General features: G+C 46.0%; 1 protein-coding gene across 1 annotated transcript in view; it reads left to right on the top strand.

The window, feature by feature from the left end:
• The window catches only part of PTGFRN (prostaglandin F2 receptor inhibitor), an 80,726-nt gene that overhangs the window by 5,177 nt on the left and 52,446 nt on the right, over positions 1–23,103 (top strand). The window lies entirely within an intron of this gene.

The following is a 23,103-nucleotide window of genomic DNA, read 5'->3' as shown; positions in this document are numbered from 1 at the left end:
TAAATAACTTGTCTGGATTCATACAGCTAATCCATGGTTGAGCCAGGATTTGACCGCAGGACCCAAATTTGGTCTCTGCCGAGCTAGGATTGACTAAGGTTCGCCATCATCTTCGGCTATGTACCCTGAAAGATTAGTTTAAGTGAAAAAGGATGCAAGTGGTTTGGGGTGAGTGCAGCCCAGGCAGGATTCCCGAAGGGAGGGTCCATGTCAGGATGTAATCCCTAAGGCATCACCACCCTGCTCTGAGGACACGGACCAAACTACAGCTTCCTCCAGAAAGCTCTGGAGGAGGAAGGCTGGCGGGAGGAACCCTAGTCAATCCATCCAGCTCCACCGTCTTTGAAGTGCCGTGGCCTTCAGAGAGTCCTCAGCTCTCATTTTAGCCTTGTTAACAGAATTCCTGTATCTGCCAAGCTGATGAATGCCTGCCCTGGCTATAATTATTCTTATTAGCCTGCCGAATAGGAATTCTAGTCATCGGCAATCATTCCTTACAAGGCAGTCGGGCCAGTCGGCATGTATAGGGCTATTTTGTTGCTGTGCCTAGCTGCCGAGTTGATTTCTACCCCATAGACTGAATGTACATTTCCATACTGGCGCTGTGTCTCACAGCTGAAGAAGGTGTGTGCTTATCTGTCAGTGTACGTCTGTGTCTCACTTTATCAAATGAAGTTGGGGGAAGCTGTCAGGGCAGTTCATAGCTGTTTGGTTTAATTGCCTTGGTTCCTTAAAGGCAGGGTAGCAAGGCCATTTGACGCTCTGCTTTGGGAAAATAACTTGAACTGGCAGAAAATTCGTCATAATTTATCTTCTGGAAAAGGCAAAGTGCTGTAGTTGGCACACCCAGTGCTTTTTAGATCTTGGAATATTTTCCTCCATACCAACTGTAGTCTTTGTGAAGCAACAGAATTAAACCCAGTAACTAACACTCTCACGGACCAACAGTGTGGTTTCCAGGGTCTAGAGATACTGGCACTGTGGGCAGATTTGTGTTCTTCCAAGTGTTGATTTCCCCCCAACACTCACAGTGTGTTCGTACTGGATTATGCGGTCGCTAAGCAGCTGGATTCAAGTTTAAATATAACATTCTGGGACCTCAACTGCATCCTACTTTGCGCTGTTATAAGTGGCTGAATGTGAAGGCATTGATATCCCTCAGGATGTTGCAGGGCATTGGAGAAACAGTGTTTGGCTTAGAGTTGCTCTTGTCTAGGATGAATTTGCCTTAGAACTGTGAAGAGCAGCATTGTACATAAGGGTTCAGGGGACTTTTCAGAATGGGTGATACCTTGGAATCCTAATGAAATAGAGGCAGCAATGCAGACAGATGGGTTACTTCTCAGACCTTAAAAGTGATAGCAGGACTTCCCTGGCGGTCCGCTGGTTAAGAATCTGCCTGCCAGTGCAGGAGAGGTGAGTCCATCCCTGGTCCAGGAAAATGCTACATGCTGCGGAGCAACTGGGTCCGTGTGCCACCACTACTAAGACTGTTCTAGAGTCCAAGGGCCACAATTACTGAAGCCCGTGCGCCCTGTGTTCCGCAACAGGAGAAGCCTCTGCAATGACAGAAGCATTACAACTAGAGGGTAGCTCACAAGCTGCAACGAAGATCCAGCACAGCCATAAATAATAATTTTAAAAAGTGATACTAAGCCAAGAACATCCTTATAATGGTTCTTCCTTGTTGTTACTTAGGGTTGCTGCTGCTAAGTCGCTTCAGTCGTGTCTGACTCTGTTCGACCCATAGACGGCAGCCCACCAGGCTCCCCTGTCCCTGGGATTCTCCAGGCAAGAACACTGGAGTGGGTTGCCATTTCCTTCTCCAATGCATGAAAGTGAAAAGTGAAAGGGAAGTCAGTCAGTCATGTCCAACTCTTCACGACCCCACAGACTGCAGCCTACCAGGCTCCTCCATCCATGGGATTCTCCAGGCAAGAGTACTGGAGTGGGCTGCCATTGCCTTCTCCCTACTTAGGGTTAGACTGGACCAAACTTCCCTGCTTGTGGGTCATGATAAGGGACCCACATGGGGTTCGAGTGGGTTGTAGGTATATCATTATACTGACACCCTCAGCTCCTGGAACTCACAGGTCAGAGCTGCCTCAAAACCAGAAGCCCTGTCTACCCTGACAGCCATAGAGCTATTACCGTTTCCTGTGTGTGCTGTGATCAGATGAGATTGGCCATTCTCCCTCTTACCTGGGGGAGAGCCTTGCAGCCCCTGAGCCCCAGCCTGGCCTTGGGATGAGTAGTTTCAAGATGGAAGATGAGAAGCTAAGTGACATGGCATGTCGCTCATTGATTTATTTAGTGAATATTGAGAGAGTACCTCCAGCCAGGCCAAGCATTGTTCTCAGCTCTGGGGATGCTGCATCAGACAGAGCCAGCTCAGCTCTGCCCTCCAAGGATGGGACAGGATGGACTCAATGCGTGGTTGGTGGTGTCCCCGGAAAGTGCAGCACCACCTGCCCTGGATGATAGAGGCAAGGGTCAAGGGTGAGTTCGTGGGAATGCCTATAGCAAGGGGACAGGAAATGGGAGGGAGCGTTCTCGAAGGAGTAGTCCCAGGGAGGAGAACCAGGAGATCACTGTCAGAAGCCAAGCAGAGGTGAATGCTGTAGATTTGTTAAAGGACAAATGGCCAGTGGGCTTCCCTAGTGGCTCAGTGGTAAAGAATTGCCTGCCAGTGTGGGAGTCATGGGTTTGATCCCTGGTCTGGGAAGATCCCACATGCCATGGAGCAACTAAGCCCATGTGCCACAACTGTGGAGCCCGTGCTCTAGAGTCTGGGAACGAAAACTACTGAAGCCCATGTATCCTGGAACCCGTGCTCCGTAACAAGAAAAACCACCACAATGAGAAGGCTGTGCTTTGCAACAAAGAGTAGACCTGCGCCCCTCCCCCCCCCACTGCAACTAGAGAAAGCCTATGTAGCAATGAAGACCCAGCACAGCCAAAATTAAAAAAAAAAAAAAAATATATATATATATATATATATACACACACACTTGGGGGAGAAGGAAATGGCAACCCACTCCAGTATTCTTGGCTGGAGAATCCTGTGGACAGAGGAGCTTGGTGGGCTGCTGTCCATGGGGTCACACAGAGTCAGACATGACTGAAGTGACTTAGCATGCATGCATATATACTTGGGCTTCCCTGGTAGCTCAGCTGGTAAAGAATCTGCCTGAAATGCGGGAGACCTGGGTTCAATCACTGGGTCGGGAAGATCCCCTAGAGGAGGGCATGGCGGCCCACTCCAGTATTCTTGCCTGGAGAATCCTGTGGAGAGAGGAGCCTGGAGGGATACAGTCCATTGCAAAAGAATTGGACACAACTTAGGGACCAAAATGACAACAGCAACATATTAATCCCTAGAACTTTGCTACTCAAAGTGGGGTCTGGGGGTCAAGAGTGTCAACAGCTCCTGAGAAAAAGCTCAGGACCTGGTCCAGTCTGCTGAATTCGAGTCTGTGGTTTAACCATATCCCCAAGGGATTCAAATGAGGGATTTAGAGGGATTCAAATTCTCTGAATTTTGAGATAGCCTTATCTGGAAGAGTGCTTGACACATGGGCTGTTTGGTGGCCTGGACATCCCTGGTGAACTCTGAGGCAAAGGCCGTGGTCAGAGCATCAGAGCTAGAGGAGTATGGGATGGTGTGGGCTCTGTGGGAATGAAGCAGGTCGTCAGTTAGCCATGAAAGAAGGTCTATAGTGGAGGCACTTAGCCTGGTCTCCTGACCTTCTCTACCAGGTTCAGCAGCTGAGGAGCAAGACAGGGACATGGTGTGATCTCTCCAAGAGAGGAGGGTGCAGGAGTTCATAAAAAGTTCTGACAACATCATGGAGACAGTTGGCCAAGGGGTCCAGGTGGGACTGGCAGCTGAGGGGCTGGAAGGCCTGTGAATCACAGAAGGCTTGAGGGCGTGGGGGACAAGATGAAGGTGAAAAAAGGAGATTCCGAGGTCCAAGGGCACAAGTGGGCCAGGAAGGTAGGAGGTGGGGGTTGGAAGAGGTAACTTCTGAGTCCAGAGTCTCAGAAATGCAAATCTGAGGGGCAGTTGGCCTGGTGGGTAGTAGCCAGAGCCTTCACCTCTCACATCATTTTGGCCAGTTTCTCTCTAACATCTGACTGGGTTGGGCTGAATGGATTAAGAGACAAAGGTGTGAGGTTTTAGAAGCTCCAAGTACTGTAGGAACAAAGTCTTAACCTGTGACGAAGATGCATGGGGGTTGGGAGCAGGTGTGCTGGGGAGGAACCAACATTAGGATGAGGGTTATTCCTCCTTAAGAAATTCCTTCTTACGTGTATATGTATGGCTGAGTCCCTTTGCTGCCCACCTGAAACTATTACATTGTTAATCGGCTCTGCTGTGCTGTGCTTAGTCACTTAGTCTGAACCTTTGTGACCCCATGGACTATAGCCTGCCAGGCTTTTCTGTCCATGGGGATTCTCCAGGCAAGAATCCTGGAGTAGGTTGCCCTGCCTTCCTCCAGGGGATCTTCCCAACCCAAGGATTGAACCCAGGCCTCCCGCATTGCAGGCAGATTCTTTACCACCTGAGCTACTAGGGAAGCCCATTAATCGGCTCTACTCCAATACAAAATTAAAAAAAAATAAAGAAATTCCTTCCTACCATTTATATAGCACTTATTTTGTGCCAGGCACTGTATTTTCCAGTTATTAACTTATTCAGTAGGCTACATAACCCAGTGTTGTTCAGTCGCTCAGTCATGTCTGACTCTTCTTGACCCCATGGATTGTAGCACTCCAGGCTTCCCTGTCCTCCACCATCTCCTGGTGTTCGCTCAGGCTCATGTGCATTGAGTCGATAATGCCATCCAACCATCTTATCCTCCGTTGCCCCCCTTTTCCTCCTGCTCTCAAATCTTTCCCAACGTCAGGGTCTTTTAACCCAAGGGGGTAGGTATATAACCCAATGGGGTAGGAACTATTATGACCTCCATTTGATAGAAGAGAAAACTGAGTCACAGAGAGGTGAAGTAACTTACTCAAAGTCACACAGTAAGTGGGTGAGCTGCTGTGGTTCAAGCCCAGATGGCCTGGCTCCAGAGTCTGGGCTTATCCCCACAACACGCTGTTCAGCCTCTCTGTCTTAGTCCAGATACTCAGTCAAACACATATTTGAAAACACAGAAAGGAATTGATGCGGTTAGTTAATATGTGATAACATTTGTGTCCTCGTCTTTTAAAACAGGAGGCTGGGATTCTGGCCCTTGATCTTCCACTCACTGGTTTTGTGACCTTGAACAAGTTGCTGAATAGCTCTCAGCTTCTGTAAAGTAAGAGGCTGGGCTAGGTGATTGCAAGGCCTCGGTTCATCTCCAGAAGTCTTTGAGTTCACGCTGACCCCTGCTGCGGGCCAGATGGGCTGCTTGGTCCAGCCCTGGCTCCTCGCCCATCTTTCCCACCACTCCTGTCTGCAGCCTAGGCCTTTTATCTCTCACCTGCCTGGCACCTCTCCACAATGGGGCTTTGGTGCCTCAGAGGGCTGGGGAACTGTTTGCTGTTTAGTCACTGCTGCAGCAGCTTTGTCCTCCTAGCCCATCCCGTGCCCTGAAATTGGGCTCTCTTCTCATAGTGCTCTAGGTTACTGAGATGTCCCTCCCATGGACTATCTGCGGTTTCCAATGGACCTCTGAGAAGTCACAGAAACCGTAAAACTGATCAAGGTTTCTGGGTGGCCGTTGTTGCTTAGTTGCTAAGTCCCCATGAACTGCAGCACACCAGGCTTCCCTGTCCTTCATCATCTCCCAAAGTTTGCTCAAACTCATGTCCATTGAGTTGGTGATGCCATCCAACCATCTCATCCTCTGTTGCCCTCTTCTCCTTTTGCCTTCATTCGTTCCCAGCAAACTGTTCCTTATTACTGATTGTGTGTGTGTGTGTAAGTTTTGTTGAGGACCTCAGCCACAGGTAAGTTTCAGTTGAGTAATATGTGTTTTCTTCCCCATTTAGAACTGCCCTTGAATCAGTAGATGGTTATGCACCACTGGTTCTCCTTTTCCTGACTCCCCCAAACCACAGTGAGAAGAGACACAGACACCTTTCACTGGGTCCAAATGTTGACACTACTTTGGATTTTTCCACACTCCTATAGAGTAGGAGAGTTGAAATTCCAGCATCTCCAATCCATAGCCTTAGTTGGCTGAGCAATGTGTTCTAACGTTTGTGGACTTTCTTCCTTTTCATCCTCTTAGTCTGAAAGGGGAACGTGCAAATGATGTTGGCTACAATAGCAATGAAAAGGATACATTCTCAAAAACTCCATATTGTTGGTAGGAGCTTGTGTTAGGACCTCAGTCCTTACTGCATGCTGGCTGCTGCCCAGACCTCCTGGCTACTCTGAGGTACACCTGTGGATGGTGGTGTTGACCCATGTCCTGGACGGGGGTCTTTCTGAGGCTCATCAAGGACCCTCATCAAGCTTCCCAGGTGGTGCTTGTGGTAAAGAACCTGCCTGCCAATGCAGGAGACATAAGAGATGCATGTTCGATCCCTGAGTCTGGAAGATTCCCTGGAGCAGGGCATGGCAACCCACTCCAGTATTGCTGCCTGGAGAATCCCATGGACAAAGGAGCCTGGTGGGCTGCAGTCCATAGAGTTGTGCAGAGTCAGACACAATTGCAGCAAGGACCCTCTGGGAGTGAATTCTCCACTGTGTTTGAAGTGGCTTGCTGTCATGAGCTATCCTGGAGGCAAAGCAGAGGATAGTGCTTTATAAATGCATTGTCCCTCTAGGATGTCCTCAGAACAGAATGTTGGCTGATTTAATGTCTGTCCTGCATGCTGCTACTTGGCTTATGCTGTGGTGAGGAGTTAAAAAAAGGCAAAACCTAACCACTTTTGGCACAGCTTTTCATCTTTCCATTTTCTCAACGCTGGCACACCCAAATGTTTTCTTATTTATTAGAAGGCATTATAGCCCATCATCTTTGATTGGGAAATCCATGCAGGAAGTTCCAGCTGAGGACCATAGTGCCCAGCCCAGAGCCTGGCACATGACAGGTGCTTGGTCACATTGGTCAAGTGAACACAGATGTGAATGAATACGTTGTGCCCAACTGTTAATATACAACACTCCTGCTTTTTCTTATGGCCTTATTTTTTTCACACTTCAGCAGCATTTTGGGACTCTTTACTATGTTTCTGGTCTTCCCTGGTGGCTCAGATGATAAAGAATCTGCCTGCAATGCAGAAGACCTGGGTTCAATCCCTGGGTTGGGAAGATCCCCTGGAGAAGGAAATGGCAACCCATTCTAGTATTCTTGCCTGGGCAATTCCATGGACAGAAGAGCCTGGTGGGCACGGGGTTGCAAAGAACTGGACACAACTGAATGGCTAACACTATCATGTTTCTGACACTGAAAATGACATAGGGATTAGGAAGTGGAGTCCAAAGTGGAAACTGAACCAGTTACAACTGAACAGCAGGAATGGATGGTGGGTGCTTTTTTAAAATCTTGAGTGGATGGATTACTGGACAGCTGTGCATATGGGGCTTTCACAATTATAGGGATAAGATTGAGGCTGAGAGCTGCTTTATCATAAAGCTCCATGGAGCAGGTGGGTCTGGAAAGCTGTTTGAGCCAAGAGCAGGAAAAAGCACTTCAGGTGAGAAAATGACCAGCGCAGCATCTCAGATATGGGGAGTAAATCAGCGTGTGCGGGTGGTGTGCTGTTTGGGGATTAGCTGACTTAAGGTGGAAAAGGAAAACAGACCTCAGGGGTTGTGGAAATTAAACTCTGGGGCCAGGAGGTTGGTGGAGGGGAAGAACGGGAGCAGAGTCACCCTGAAAGGTGTCAGCAGCATTTTTGGTGCCCACAGAGCAGCTAAGAACCCACATACATGAGGCTGGCAAGGTCCACTGGGGCCCACAGGAAGCTACTCTGCTAAATTAAGGTGATAAGTCAGGCCATAATCTTATTTTTGGTTGTTTCTTAGGAGGAAAATGGCTCACAAAACAATTGCCGATGTTCCCCTTAGGTAGTGTATCAGAGCATTTCTTCAAAGGACTATCGCCTGATAAGAGACACAGATAAGTTTCAGAGGAAGGATGGGAAGTTTTAGATGGTTTTCTCTGGGACCAAAGCTAATGCAATCATGTGGTCTATTCATCAGAGTCCCACTTTAATACAGTTTATCCCACAGACTAGTTCTTTCTGAACATCAATATGAGTCCCAGAAAGCTTAGTGTTGAACCTGGCTTCTAAGTACCTGGGGATGGTGCTTCTGTTGCTGCGTCTGTGGAGTGTCCCAGAGGCACGAGGTGGTATGCACTGCCCAACTGCACCTTCAGGATCCACAGACCTAATGGGAATTACCCCACAGCACTGTGGTCCTAAGAAAATGGCACAGGTAAGACAAGCTCTGTGTTCTCTCTGGTGTGTTCACTGACAGTGTGTTAAGTCTCGGAACAAAGAAGTACAAAATCAGATTTAGAAGAAATTTTATTTGGCTGTGCTGGGTCTTAGTTGCAGCAGGCAGGATCTTTAGTTGTGGCATGTGGGATCTAGTTCCCTGACCAGGGATTGAACCTGGGCCCCCTGCATTGGGATCATGGAGTCTTAGCCACTGGACGACAAGGGAAGTCTCCATAATCAAGTTTTGATGACACCTGTTGAAGGCTTTCCAAACATCCCTCATTTCATGCCCTTAGAAACAGCTGTATAATCTGCCCACACATTGCCCCTGTTATGCTTATATATTGTCTTGGAGTTACTGCTGTTTGTTTAATTCTTTGGAGCCCGGTTCAAGCCTCACGCCGTGGGAGTGGCGAGCACGCATCCTGACCCAGGGGGAGACTGCCTGTAACGTAAGCATGCAGCTGCATCCTTTCCTGTGTCTTGGGCTCTCACTGGCCCCATTCCTTCAGAGCACAGCCGGAGATTTATAACGATCTGCTTACTAGGTTGAGTGTCTGTCTCACCCCAGACTATACCATACAAGCAGGGCCAGGTCTGTTTCTGTTTACTCCAGTGTCTTAGGACTTTGAGTCTTTGAATGATTATGTATTTAGAAAACGCCTATATATCTCATGTATATATCTCATATACATACATATATATATATATACACACTACATATGACATGTACAAAGCATATGTGAGATACATGTATAAAATCTGTATTGTGGGCCTTAAGCCACAAAGGGGATGGAGCTTATCTATGTGTCCTCAGTATCTTTATCTTCCGTTTGTGTACTTTACTGGTTTTTTTTTTTTTTGTTACTACCATAGCATTTTCGAAGTAATTGCAGAGCAGAGGTTTGTAGGGTTGGGTAGGGGAGGGAAAAAAATGGAGTCCACCCATGAAGAGGAAGAGGTGAGGAAGAAGTCCTCTTTCTTCCTCATCTTTCTCAGTTTTTCCCTTTGCAGCTCCTGTGGAAGACAAATGACTCATGTGTTCTCACTATCATCTCTCCACCCGCTCTGACCTTTGTGGGACTGGCACAGCCTCTCCCATCCCTGACTGGCATCTGCTCCCTCCTAGGCTTCACCTTAGTTGCTCACAGCGTGGGGAAGCACTCTTGTTGAGTTCCAGTACAGGTTTCAAGGGCCTGGTGGCTGGGTTAGTCGAAACCACATACTGCCTCCTTGCCATCACTGTTCTCATAGACGGCAAGCTCTGGGCACGTCTGCAGGAAGGGGCAGTGGGGCTGCTGCCTGCAGCATGTGTTGACCTGGCTTGTGACGACTCCTTATTATCTACCCTGTGCCAGGCATTAGACCTGAGCTCTGGGCATATATAAGGACGTAGTCACAGACCCTCAACTCCTGGAGCTGCCGGTCTCAATGTGGAGGCCTGACATATACCCAAGAAGAGAGGTGGCCTGGAAGAAGTGTCTAAGGGGATTTCCCTGGCGGGTCCAGCAGTTAAGACTCTGTGCTTCCACTGCAGGGGGCATGGGTTTGACCCCTGGTTGGGGAACTGAGATCCTGCAAGCAGTGTAGTGCAGCCAAAATAAAAAGTGTCTAAGGATTGTTAGGAAAAAAATGCTACAACTTCAAAGGAAAGGCGGAGTGTTCTGGGCTAATTTAGACAGAGGTGCTCTTACAGAAAAGGTGGGACAGCTGACATAATCCTTTACACCTGCTTGTATCACTACCTGTATCCTCTCTACCTGTACTGAATATCCATTTTTTAGGTTTTAGTGCCATGCCTGGATTGGGAATATTTTGTAAGGATCTGGAGCATCCAGGTCATTGGCTTCTCTAGCACCAAAGAAGAGTGATAATAAAACTGACGTGGCAAATTTGGGGGTTTGGATTATTGAGATGTTATCACTTCCTGAGTGATCACTTCCTGGGTGCTGAGAACTGGCTTATTTTTTGAAATGTATTTATTTTAATTAGAGGATAATTACTTTAAAAGTAAGCTGGTCTTGCCTGAAGAAAACCTTTCGGTGGCTTGAGTTGGGGGTAAGTTGTAAGGGCTTCAGAAGGAAAGGGTTGAGACTGGAGAGAAAGTCGTAAGATTGGGAAGAGCCTGGAATGTCACCTGGAGGAGTTTAAGCCTGATGTTGTGAGTGAATGTCTATTTTTCACTAGTTCTGCCTGTCCTAAGTCCCTTGTGTCCTTTATTTACTCGATACTTTAAAAGGTTCTCATTGTTGGAGGACTCATCTCTCTCTCTTCTTTTTTTATTGGGGTATAGTATTTATACTGTGTTAGTTTCTGTGTTGTGCTGGTCTGTGCTTAGTCACTCAGTTGTGTCCGACTCTTTGTGACCCTATGGACTGTAGCCCACCAGGCTCCTCTGTCCATGGGGATTCTCCAGGCAAGAATCCTGGAGTGGGTTGCCATGCCTTCCTCCAGGGGATCTTCCCAACCCAGGGATCGAACCCAGGTCTCCTGTATTGCAGATGGATTCTTTACCATCTGAGCCACCAGGGAAGCCCGTGTTAGTTTCTGGTGTACAGCAGAGTGATTCAGTTATATATGTGTGTACACGTGTGTGTGCACATGCTCAGTCACTTCAATCCTGTCTGACTCTTTGCAACCCTATGGACTATAGCCCACCAGGCCCTTTTGTCCCTGGGATTCTCCAGGCAAAAATACTGGAGTGGGTTGCCATGCCCTCCTCCAGCAGATCTTCCTGACCCAGGGATCGAACCTGATTCTCCTGTGTTTCCTGCATTGTGGGCAGATTCTTTACCACTGAGCCACCAGGGAAGCCCATGTACACATATATGTACACATGTATGCATATGTGTACATATATATATATTATTTTTCAGGTTCTTTTTCATTATAGGTTCTTATAGGATATTGAATATAGTTCCATGTGCTATACAATGGGACCTTGTTGTTTAACTATTTTATATATAGTAGTTTGTATCCACTAATCCCAGACTCCTAATTTATCCCTCCCCACCCCCACCCTGAGATTTTCTATGAATCTGCCACATTGTTCCAACATCCTTGACGTTGACCCTTGGCCAGGTGTTGACTCACCTGATGATATGGTTCTGCACCCAGCAGGTGTGCAATAAAGAACCGCTGAATGAAGGAATGAGAGGTCAGAGTGATGGAGTCAAGGCCTGTTCCTTAAAGGGCATGTGAACTCAGAGTCATTTTCAAGTCAGTCTACCACACTGCACCCCTCTCTGGGCCCCTCCACCACCCATGGCATCTGGTGGTGTGTCTGTAAATATCAAGGATAGGCTTAAGCCTTGCTGGGGGAGAGGGATGGACAAGGCAAAGGAAGGGCAGAAAATGGGAAATGGTAAAATCGGGAAGGAGAGGACACAGCTGCCCAAGGAAAGGAGCAAGGGAGGATTTCCCCAACAGTTGTCTCAGGTGCATTCGCGCCCAGATGCACGTTTAAACTCACGTGAATCCTCCATTCTCCATAAACTTGAGACTGCAAGGAGGGCCAGGTGTTCACACACAACTTGGCAGGCTCTGCTGGCCTGTTTGAACACAGGGAGGATTGAAAATGGCTGAATAGTAAGGGGTGCAGGGCAGTGCTGAGGCCTCCAGCAGCTGTTAATTTTACAGAATGTTCTAAAATAATCCTCTTGGATAGATCTTGCCTCAGCTCTTCCTGTCTCTGGTCCTTGGACAGAGAATTGTTTGAATCATGTCACGTGTTGTTATTTTGGTTACCCACCAGTAAAGATTGTCTCAAAGTGCTTTTTGTGTCTTTTTGTTCTTCTGTGGTCACCTAACTTCTCCGAACCTCAGTTTCCTGATTTAATCCTCTCAAGGTTGAGTATTAAATCATGTGAACAGGATTTCCAAACTGTAAAGCCATGCTATAAATGTAAGGTGGTTTCTGTCAATTACTGAGTCCTTGAGGGCAAAGCTTTCTGCTCGATACTTGGCTTACGTATCAGGGCTCCATCAGCGGAGCAGAGCCGCTGTGAATGTTATGGAATAAGACATCTAGTAGAGGAATTAGACTGTACAATTTTGGGAGGAGCTTGGTAAATGAAGGTCTGAAAGGGGTCAAGGAAAAGCCGGCTGTCCTGAAGCACTGGTAGGGGTGGACATGTCGAAGCTGGCCGAGGAACGGAGGAGCCAGGCAGGGTGGGGCCATGAAGAGGCGGAATGGTCTGGCATAAGAGTTTATGCAAAGACAATTGCCTCTTCATAGCTACTACCTGGTGGCCCTGGAGCCACTTTGGCCAGTAAAGTTAACATTCGGGAAGAAACCCAGAGCAGAAAGAAGAGCAAGAACAAACTAGAACCCACCGACACCTGCGCATCTGTCTCTCGCTTCCTTGAACCTTGATGACCCCTATAGCATTATGGCTCCTGCTTCCTTTCTGCTCCCAAATCTTGCATGTACTCACTTCCCTTTTGTCCAGCTCTAACCCGGAACTGCACAGGAAGGAGGACTCTGGGAGGTGTAGTTCATATAACCATATTGACTCAGTACAAACCTGCACAGTGTCATAAGGCAGAACTAAAGATTTGGCATGACTCTGGCCTCTCAGGATCTCTCAAAGGCCACATTGCTGGAGTGATGTCATGATTACATGGTCTGGGGCTTCCCTGGTAAGAAGTTCACTTGGTTAATGATCCAGTCTTTAAGAAGTGACTTGCAGCTGTGTTCCTCATTTGCCTCTCCTGTCTTCCTTGCCTTTCCTACTTGTAGTGCCGGAGGGAATGGTTATCTCAGCAGCAAAAGCTGTGGAAAGTTGCATTGACTGAAGAGCCTGTCAATTCCCAGGGAGCGTGAAGTCTTTTTTAAAGTTTTATTTATTTATTTGTGGCTGCTCTGGGTCTTTGTTGCTGCACATGGGCTTCCTCTAGTTGCAGAGAGCAGGGGCTGCTCTACTCGCAGTGCCAAGGCTTCTCATTGTGGTGACTTCTCTTGCTGTGGAGCACAGGCTCTAGGGCATGTGGCTCAGAGGCTTTGTTGCCTCTTAGCATGTGAGAGCTTCCAAGATCAGGGATTGAATCCATGTTCCTGCATTGGCAGGCAGATTCTTAACCACTGAACCATCAGGGAAGTCCCAAGCACGAAGTGTTTCTACCATCAAGTTCCTGTTTGACCTGGAGAAACACATACTTACTCTTTCTTCTCTTCCATTACGAAGGCTAAAAGAAAATTTGCAGACGTGAATGATTGCAGACTAGAGCCAGGAACTGTCGTGTAAACGCTAAGTGAGAACACAGTTTAGATCCCTGTACCACCCTTCTTCGAGGTTTCCCAGGCGGCTCAGTGGTAAAGAATCTGCCTGCCACACAGGAGACACTGGAGATTTGGGTTTGATCCCTGGATCAGGAAGAACTCCTGGAGAAGGAAATGGCAACCCACTCCAGTATTCTTGGCTGGGAAATCCCATGGACAGAGGAGCCTGGTGGGCTACAGTCCATGGGATCACAAAGAGTCAGAATGATAACTCCGCCCTTCTTTACTCCTGTGGTCTGTTGGTCATATGGCCCCTTCCTCGTGTTTCTGCAGCTATCTCAGGTCAGTGAGGGCTAAGGAAGTGCCTTCTATGGTCACCTTAAGTCGCTCACTCTGTTGTGTCCAACTCTTTGCGACCCCGTGGACTGTAGCCCACCAGACTCCTCCATCCATGGGATTCTCCAGGCAAGAATACTGGAGTGGGTTGCCATTTCCTTCTCCAGGGGATCTTCCCAACCCAGGGTTCAAAACCAGGTCTCCTGCATTGCAGGCAGACATTTTAACCTCTGAGCCACCAGGGAAGACCATATGGTCACCTTGCTGCTGCTGTTGCTGCTAAGTCACTTCAGTCGTGTCTGACTCTGTGCGACCCCATAGACGGCAGCCCACCAGGCTTCCCCGTCTCTGGGATTCTCCAGGCAAGAACACTGGAGTGGGTTGCCATTTCCTTCTCCAATGCATGAAAGGGAAAAGTGAAAGTGAAGTCGCTCAGTCATGTCTGACTCTTAGCAACCCCATGGACTGCAGCCTACCAGGCTCCTCTGTCCATGGGATTTTCCAGGCAAGAGTACTGGAGTAGGGTGCCATTGCCTTCTCCATGGTCACCTTAGCCCCTAAGAAAATAACACACTTTATAAGATTTAATGGCCACACCTGGACCTTGTCGTCATTCAAAATTCTTTCACCTTTTTGATTGTCCATTCTGATATTTCCCTCTGTGACCACAATTGCGTCTCTTTACTCCTTACAAGTTCCCTCATATGTGTTGAACCTACTCTTCATCCTCATTGTTATCCCCTGATCTTGAAAATTCCTTTTTCTCCAAGCCATTTTCAGTTCATGAGCTCTTATCCTGGTGGTCAGCATGTCAGCAGTGAGTTTGTTAACATCCTAAGGACCCTCTGCTTCATTTCTTTGCCAGTCCTCATATTGTGGTTGAGTAACCCACATCAACCATAGTCTCTAAGTCTAAGCTTTATCATCTTGCAAAATCTTAAATCCTGCGCACCTCATTTTCTTACCATTTAGATTGTCTTTACTGCATCTCAGTGAACCTTGTAATAATTTTGTGATGGTTTGCCATTATATTCCTTCTAATTCGTATTCTAAGCCTTGTCCACAATCTCCAGGATCTAATCCCTTTTCTACTACTTCACTGTGACACTGGAGACTAGCCTAAGGCTCCTCGAGCTTTTTTTGCCTTAAAACCTTGCTGTATTTTTACCCATCCTTTTCTCCTAAATTCTGAAAAAAAATAAGGACCCTGTCTTTGGCTCTTTTCTCTTCTGTATGTATGCAGTGTGTCTTTCTGTGACTCCCGGGTCACTTGTGGCTTTGAATACCATCTGTGTGCTGAAGACTCTTCAGTGATTGTCTCTGGTTGGACCTTCCCCCTGAGCTTCAGACATATGTACCCACTGCCTACTCCACTGCACCCCTACTCATGTCCAATAAGCATCTCGAGCTTAAAAGGGCTGGAAAAGAGCTCTAGTCTTGCCTGATATGAATTCCTTCCTGCCAGTTACTTTCCCATCTCAGTAAATGGCTTCACCATGAACCCATATGCTCCAGCCAGAGCCTGTACCACCCCTATTCCTGTCTTCCTCATTCTCCACATTCAAAATAGCAGTGCATCTTTTCACTTTATTTATAAAACATGTTTTGGATCTGACTCCTCCTGAGAGTCACCACTACTACAAGCTGAGGCCCAGCGTCCCTCATCTTTTGCTTGATTTACCGTAACTTCTCCCATTCCGGTGTCCTTACATCCAAATTAGCCCACTGTTGTCCATCTTTCACAGAGCAGCCAGGGTGGACTTTCTGTGATAAAGTAAGCTTCATCATCCCCTAGTTTATGTGCTTCCCATTTCAACCAGAGTCCAAGGCCTCTGCCCCCTTGTTCATTATAATCCAACCACACTGGTCTTTTTTTCCATCCCTTGAATACCCCAGGCTTGCTCCGGTCTTAGTGTTTTTATATTTGCTGGTCTCTCTGCCTGGAGCAATCTTACCCTGGAGTTCTGCCCCTGCCTCCTCCTTATTCAGGTCTGAAATCATTGGTGACCTCAGAGGAGACTTTCCTGACCACACTGGCTAAAAGCAGCCCTTCACCATCCCCATCCCCAGTCACCAGCTCATCAGCCTATTTTATCTTGATAGCATTTATCAGCCCTCCCGGCTTGTTTCCCCACATGCTCCTTAACTGGAGCTCAAGCTTCTTGTGAGCAGGGACCCTTGGCTGAATGTCCGCCGTGCCGAGAAGGTGCTTAGAGGACCAACTGGCTGACTTTCCAGGATAAACTGCCCACTTGTGCCCTTCATTGCCGCTTGCCTACTTTGGGGTCTCTTTCGTGGCTGTACCCTCTCTTCCTTGCATCTGGATTATTCCTTTCTCCTGGCTGTTACTCGCCAAGTCCCACACCACATCATTGCAAATGCATTTCTGTGGAGGTTACCAGTGGTTACTTGATCATCAGTTCAGAAGTCTTCTCTCAGTACCCATCTTCCTTGACTTCTCTGCAGGTTTGAGCGACACTGTTGCTCGTTTTTTTCCAAACTGAAACATAATAGGATTCTGCTCTGGATGCTGTGCAAGATGCACGTAGTATAGGAGCCAGATCCTGCCATAGGAGCTTGCAGCCTCCCAGGAGCAAGTTTTGGGTTGGCCATCAAGTTTGTTCCGGGTTTTCTATAACACCTTATGGCAAAGTACAGACAAACGTTTTGGACAGCCCATAGATGGGTATGTCCGTAAGGAAAACAGTAGATGTCACTCCCAACCTTTGCTTCTTGGAATTCTTGCATCCCTTGGTGGCTGCTAGGACATAAGCCTTTTCTGGTTTTCTTCCTAACTGGCTGCTGTTCCTTTTTCCTTTTTTTTTTTTTTCTGGTCCCTTTTCAGTCCTTTTCTTCCGTTTGTGTTTAAATAATAGAAATTTGCAATGGTTCTATGGTTTTGTTCCTTTCCTCTTGTTTGCACTCTGTTCCCTGGTGACTCCATGGACTTCCATATCTCTGAGATCTTCACCCACTCCCCTCTCCAGGCACGTGACTCCACATTGTTATGGGGCTCAAATATCGCAGGTTTCCATTCCTGGTGGACCTTTCAACTTGTCTGAGTCTCACTGACTGCTTTTCTCCTCAGTATTTCCTCAGCAGCTCTCGGCTTCCCTGGGACATCTCTCATCTCAGGTATGTCAGTGGATTCTTCTTCCAGCATGGCTCTCAGAGCTGCTGCCTTTCCACTCCCGCCCTTGTTCTTCTTTTGGTTCTTATACCAACCTCCCCACCCCCATCTCGTTGAGGATTCCTGATTGACCTCGCCTGTGTGTGTCCGTTCCAGCCTGCTCATACTGCACTCTCCACTTGCCCTACTCTTCACCGCAACCCACATGTTCCCTCTAGGCCTTTGCTTATGCTCCTCCTTTTAACACTGGTCACCTTTCTCCTCAGTGTCCCCTGCCCAACCCCTAGCCCCCAGCCATTTTTCAAAGGCCCGATACAAATGTTGACACTGCATGAAGCTTTTCCCTAATCTCTTTAGGGACACACCCTCAGTTTCTGTCAAACCCCTGGCACTTGTTAGTACCTTTCTTTGGTTACAAATATTCTTCCTCCTGTTAGTTTTTCATGTGCCCCTAAGACTCAATATGCCTCTAAAACTCAATATACCGTTAAGTCTCTTAAAAGAAGGTCCAAGGCTGATTTACCTTCCTCTCTCACATATCATCTAGCTAGGGGGGTTCTTGCTCAATAGTTGTTTGTTTAAAAAGTCATATTGTATTTGTCTAGTTTATCTCTGTAAGGTCTTAGCTAAATCTTTTTTTTTAAAATGATTATGAGGCCTGCTCTAGTAGACCCTTATTTGCGTTTGGATGAGGTTTTGAAGTAGTGCCATATGTGACTTCATTACACATTCTCTGCTGGCTGTAACTTGTTTAATGTGTACATTGCTGCATTTTCATCACATAGGGACTGTCTAAATGAAAGCCGGCGTATTCCCTTCTTGCCAGACCTCTCAGTGGCAGTCATGCAGAGACAAAGGTTTTGCATTTGTTAAGTCAGATGCTGCAGTGAAGGCCCCATGAGGGTTTATAGGTTTGACCTTGTATATCCATTTCTAAATCTCGTGTGGACTAGAAATTTCATGTAGAAATCCATAGGCCCCTAGTCTCTCTTAAAGGGCTTGTGGACTGGGAAAGGGGGATTTAGGTGTCATTTGACAAGGCAAAGTGAAAATACCACAAGCTCTTCAGTTTCAGTATTTCTGTTCTATCTGTGCTATTGGGTTCAGTAACTTTCAATACTTTTCTTAGAAATTACTCTGATTGGAAAGTCAGATTGTTGCTTCTAGACTGCTCAGTGAGGTGATAACATCTGAGCAATAATAGAAACAACTGCAAATATCCTTTGCAGATCTTCTTTACTCTGCAGGTCTTGATTTAGAATAATGTTGATGGTAACCCAGGAAATAAAATCTATTTCCCATGGCTATCATGAGGGCGTGAAAGAGGCTGGATAAATCCAGTTCGTCTTCATTAGCTGGTCTCTCTTAATGATTCCTCATGGTTGCCAATAATGCTTATTGAAATAAACATTGCAGGGATGATTGCACTGAAAAAGTTGCCTGATTTTTCTTGCCTCAGTTCCGTTCAGTCACTCAGTTGTGTCCAACTCTTGGTGACCTCATGGACTGCAGCATACCAGGCTTTCCTATCCATCACCAATCTCTGGAACTCGCTCAAACTCATGTCCATCAAGTCGGTGATGCCACTCAACCATCTCATCCTCTGTTGTCCCCTTCTCCTCCTGCCTTCAGTCTTTCCCAGCATCAGGGTCTTTTAGAATGAGTCAGCCCTGCACATCAGGTGGCCAAAGTATTGGAGCTTCAGCTTCAGCATCAATCCTTCCAGTGAATATTCAGGATTGATTTCCTTTAGGATTGACTGGTTTGATCTCTTTGCAGTCCAAGGGACTCTCAAGAGTCTTCTCCAACACCATAGTTCAAGAGCATCAGTTCTTCGGCTCTCATCTTTCTTTATGGTCATACTCTCACATCCATACATGACTGCTGGAAAAACCATAGCTTTGACTATGCAGACCTTTGTTGGTAAAGTAATGTCTCTGCTTTTTAAAATGCTGTCTAGGTTGGTCATGGAGAAGGCAATGGCACCCCACTCCAGTACTCTTGCCTGTAAAATCCCATGGACGGAGAAGCCTGGTGGGCTACAGTCCATGGGGTTGCTAAGAGTCGGGCACGACTGAGCAACTTTACTTTCACTTTTCACTTTCACTTTTCCCTTTCATGCATTGGAGAAGGAAATGGCAACCCACTCCAGTATTCTTGCCTGGAGAATCCCAGGGACAGAGGAGCCTAGTGGGCTGCCGTCTATGGGGTCGCACAGAGTTAGACACGACTGAAGTGACTTAGCAGCAGCAGCAGGTTGGTCGTAGCTTTTCTTCCAAAGAGCAAGCCTATCCCCATCCATTCTACATGATGGAAGAAAGTTGAAGGCATTTAATTATTTTCTTGAATACTTCAAAGGTAGGCAAATAGAAATCTGGAAACGGTTACCGCTTGCATATTAATTGTCTGTACTGAAGAAAGAGCAGTAGGCTTCCAAAAGTCCTTCCTATATGTTTTTAGAATAAAGTCCTCTTCACCTTATTTGAATATGAAAGTGTAAGACATAGAGTTAGTATCACTTAAAATAATGAAGACAGTCTGTCAGAAAAAAATTTTTAAGAAACTGGACGTTATTTTTAATAATCCTGTTTTTCTATTTTTCTCCTCTGTCTACTTTATATCAAGAATATATATTTCTTCTCTTTAGTAACTCATTTTGGTTACTTTGCTGCCTATCTGATTCACATTGTCCTTGGAGAATTTGAGATATTTTATAGGGAATGTCAAGCTGTTCCTTCTTCCCACTCAGCACAAAGACAAAATCAACAGAAGGTGGTAATATCAACAGTGCAGTTGAAGACAAAACCAACCCAGCCAGTCTTTGTCCTGACAGGGCAGTGCATGGACCAGATAAACCTGGCTGGAGTCCCTCACTTCATGGTTTCATGCAAGTTATTAGCTTGTCTGAGTCTCGGTTTCTTCGGTTCAGTGATGGGGGTGTTCTGGCGTATAAGAGAGACATGGGATGTTACTATTCCTCCTCTTACTCCATCTCAGCCTTGTGGAGAGAAATCTGGTGATGAATCAAAGTGAACAGATTACAAAGTAAATACTTGAAAAATGCTTATGTCATTTTAGCTGAAATTATAGATTCTTTTATTAATCAAGTTTTTAAAATATATGTTTTAAATTTATTTAAGAATGGACTAGAACGGTGACTCTTTTTTAAAAATTGTTTTTGTGTTTATTTGTTTTGGGCTGTGGTGGGTCTTCGTTGCTGTGCATGGGCTTTCTCTGGTTGCAGTATGTGGGATTCTCAGTTGTGGTTTCTTTTGTTGCAGAACACGGGCTCCAGGGCACGCAGGCTCAGTAGCTGTTAGGCAAGGGCTTAGTTGCCCCGAGGCTTGTGGGATCTAAGTTCCCAGAACTGTGTCCCTTGCGTTGGCAGGTGGATTCTTTTTTTTTCCTTAATTTATTTATTTTTGGCTGTGCTGGGTCTTTGCTGCTGGGTGCGGGCTTTTCTCTAGTTGCTGCAAGCAGGGGCTACTCTTTATGGTGGTGCATGGGCTTCTCAATGTGGTGGGCTCTCTTGTTGTGGCTTGCAGGCTCTAGATGTGTGCATCATACATCGCTTCACTCCTATCTGACTCTGTGACCCTATAGACTGTACGGGGCCTGCCAGGCTCCTCTGTCCATGGGATTCTCCAGGCAAGAATACTGGAGGGGGTTGCATGGGCTTCAGTAATAGCAGCACACGGTCTCAGTAGTTGTGGTAGAGGGCTCAGTAGTTGTGCCTGGAGGGCTCTGGAGCCCTGGCTCAGTAGTCATGATGCAGTCTTTGGTTGGTCTGGAGCATCTGAGATCTTCCTGGATCAGGGATCAAATCCATGTCCTGGGCATTGACAGGTGGATTCTTAACCACTGGACCACGAAAGAAGTCCCTAAGCAAGTAATTTTTATTATCCCTCTCTCTTTAGTTTGTTATCTATTCTTTTATTTTTATGATTATTCTAGAGATTAAACATATATTGTTGACTTTTTAGTGTCTACCGATGATCCTTTTATCATATGCAAGACCTTAGAAAACATTTAGGCTCCATTTATTTCATTCTTTCCCTCATTTTTTGTGCTGCTGTTGTCATATATTTTAATTACACATATATTTTAAATTCCCGAAGACATGATTAATATTGTATTATATAGTCCCCACTCAGTAGGTTTACCCACACACTTAACCTTTCTATTGCCCTTTATGTCTTTGTACATCTCCATGATTCCATCTGGGATCATTCTTCTCCTATTTGAAGAATGCCCTTTCGTATATCTTTTTGGTATTTCGTTACTATTTCTTTTTATTAATTCTCTTTCCCTTGTTGAGAGTTAGTTGAAAGCATATTTATTTTGCCTTCCTTTTAAAATTTATTTTGGCGTTTCTGTGTAGAATTCTCAGTTGGTGGTTACTTTCTTTCATCACTTTAAAGATGTCATTACATTGTTTTAAGAGCATCATTTCTATTGAAAGTCAGAATCATTGTATTGTTGCTCCCTTCTCTACTATTCAGCAGTTTTACAGTCGTGCACTTAGGTGTGGTTTTCTTCGTCTTTGCACTGCCTCTGATACGCAGTACTTCCTGAATCTGTGGCATGCTGCATTTGTCAGTTTGAGAAACATCTTAGCCATTATCTCTTCAGAAATTAATTCCGCCCAATTCTATCGCTTTCTTTCTCTCTCATCCTGGGTCTCTGTTACATGTTTGGCCTTTTTGCTATCTCTCATGTGTCTCTTAGACTGTTTCCTATATTTTTAATCTTTTTTACACCCTGGGCTTCAGTTTGGATATCTTATGAGTGACTGATAGTCGCTCAGTCATGTCCTACTGTTGCAACCCCATGGACTGTAGCCCAGCAGTCTCTCTGTCCATGGAATTCTCCAGGCAGGAATACTGGTGTAGCTCGCCATTTCCTTCTCCAGGATTGGATATCGTATACTGACTTTTTTCTCTGCATCTAATCTGATATCAAACCCATTTATTGGGCTCTTAATTCTAGATTTTTTTTTTTTTTAGTTCTAGATTTTTATCTGATTATTTTAATAGATTAAGTTAAATGAAATCCTGTTGTCTATTTCTTTGGTAAATTAATTGTAGTTATTTTAAGCCCATGTCTGATAACACCAGTATCTGGGTCCCCGTGCCTCTGTTTCTATTGTCTGTTTTGTTGCCTTTTGTTTTCAGTCATTTGCTGCTGTCATATGGGGTGTCTGGTAGGTTTTGATTAAATATTGAAAAGTTGTAGAGGCTCTGTATGATGCCATCTTCTTCACAAGATGTACTTTCTTTTTTTCTTAGCAGGCTAAAGAGTAAGAGAAACTCACTGTCACCCAATGAGGAATTGAGATATTTTGAGATGAGATTTCAGTATTGATAGAGCAGGTTTTTTTCTTCAGCTTTGCTCTTACTCCAAAGGCATAGCCCTTTCCAGGGCTGTAATCCATTCTGGGGTGTTTACTATAGTCCACCTTCCTTTGTGAACTCAGAACTTCAGTTTTTGTTTCCCCAGCTCCCCAGGTGATGCAGTGGTAAAGAATCTGCCTGCCAGTGCAGGAGATTGAGGATAGAGGAAAGAGACAGTTACTAGAAAGTTAGGTTGTGATGGTTTCCGTATTTCACTATCATATTTAGTACTAGATTTGCTTGAAGCTAAGGCACAAAAGCGAAAGTGTTAGTCACTCATTCGTGTCTGACTCTTTGGGACTCCATGGACTATAGAGCTCGCCAGGCTCTTCTGTCCAGGGAATTCTCCAAGCAAGAATACTGGAGTGGGTTGCCATGTCCTCCTCCAGGGGATCTTCCAGACCCAGGGATTAAACCCAGGTCTCCACCATTGTAGACAGATTTTTCACCCTCTGAGCCAGCAGGGAAGCCCAAAGTACAAAAGGACACGCGAATTTTATATATGATGGGGAAAACAAGACTTGGAAGTTGGAATAGAGAAAAGGGAGATGATGAAGTTAGTAGTCCCAGTTGTATTCAGGGGGGTGTGTGTGTGTGTGTGTTTGCTGGGAGGTTTAGGCAGAAATTTTAAA

Source organism: Bos indicus x Bos taurus, chromosome 3 (assembly GCF_003369695.1).
Source record: "Bos indicus x Bos taurus breed Angus x Brahman F1 hybrid chromosome 3, Bos_hybrid_MaternalHap_v2.0, whole genome shotgun sequence".
Taxonomy (NCBI): Eukaryota; Metazoa; Chordata; class Mammalia; order Artiodactyla; family Bovidae; genus Bos; species Bos indicus x Bos taurus.
The sequence above is the reverse complement of the archived record's forward strand: the minus strand, read 5'-3'. Positions and strand labels throughout refer to the sequence as shown.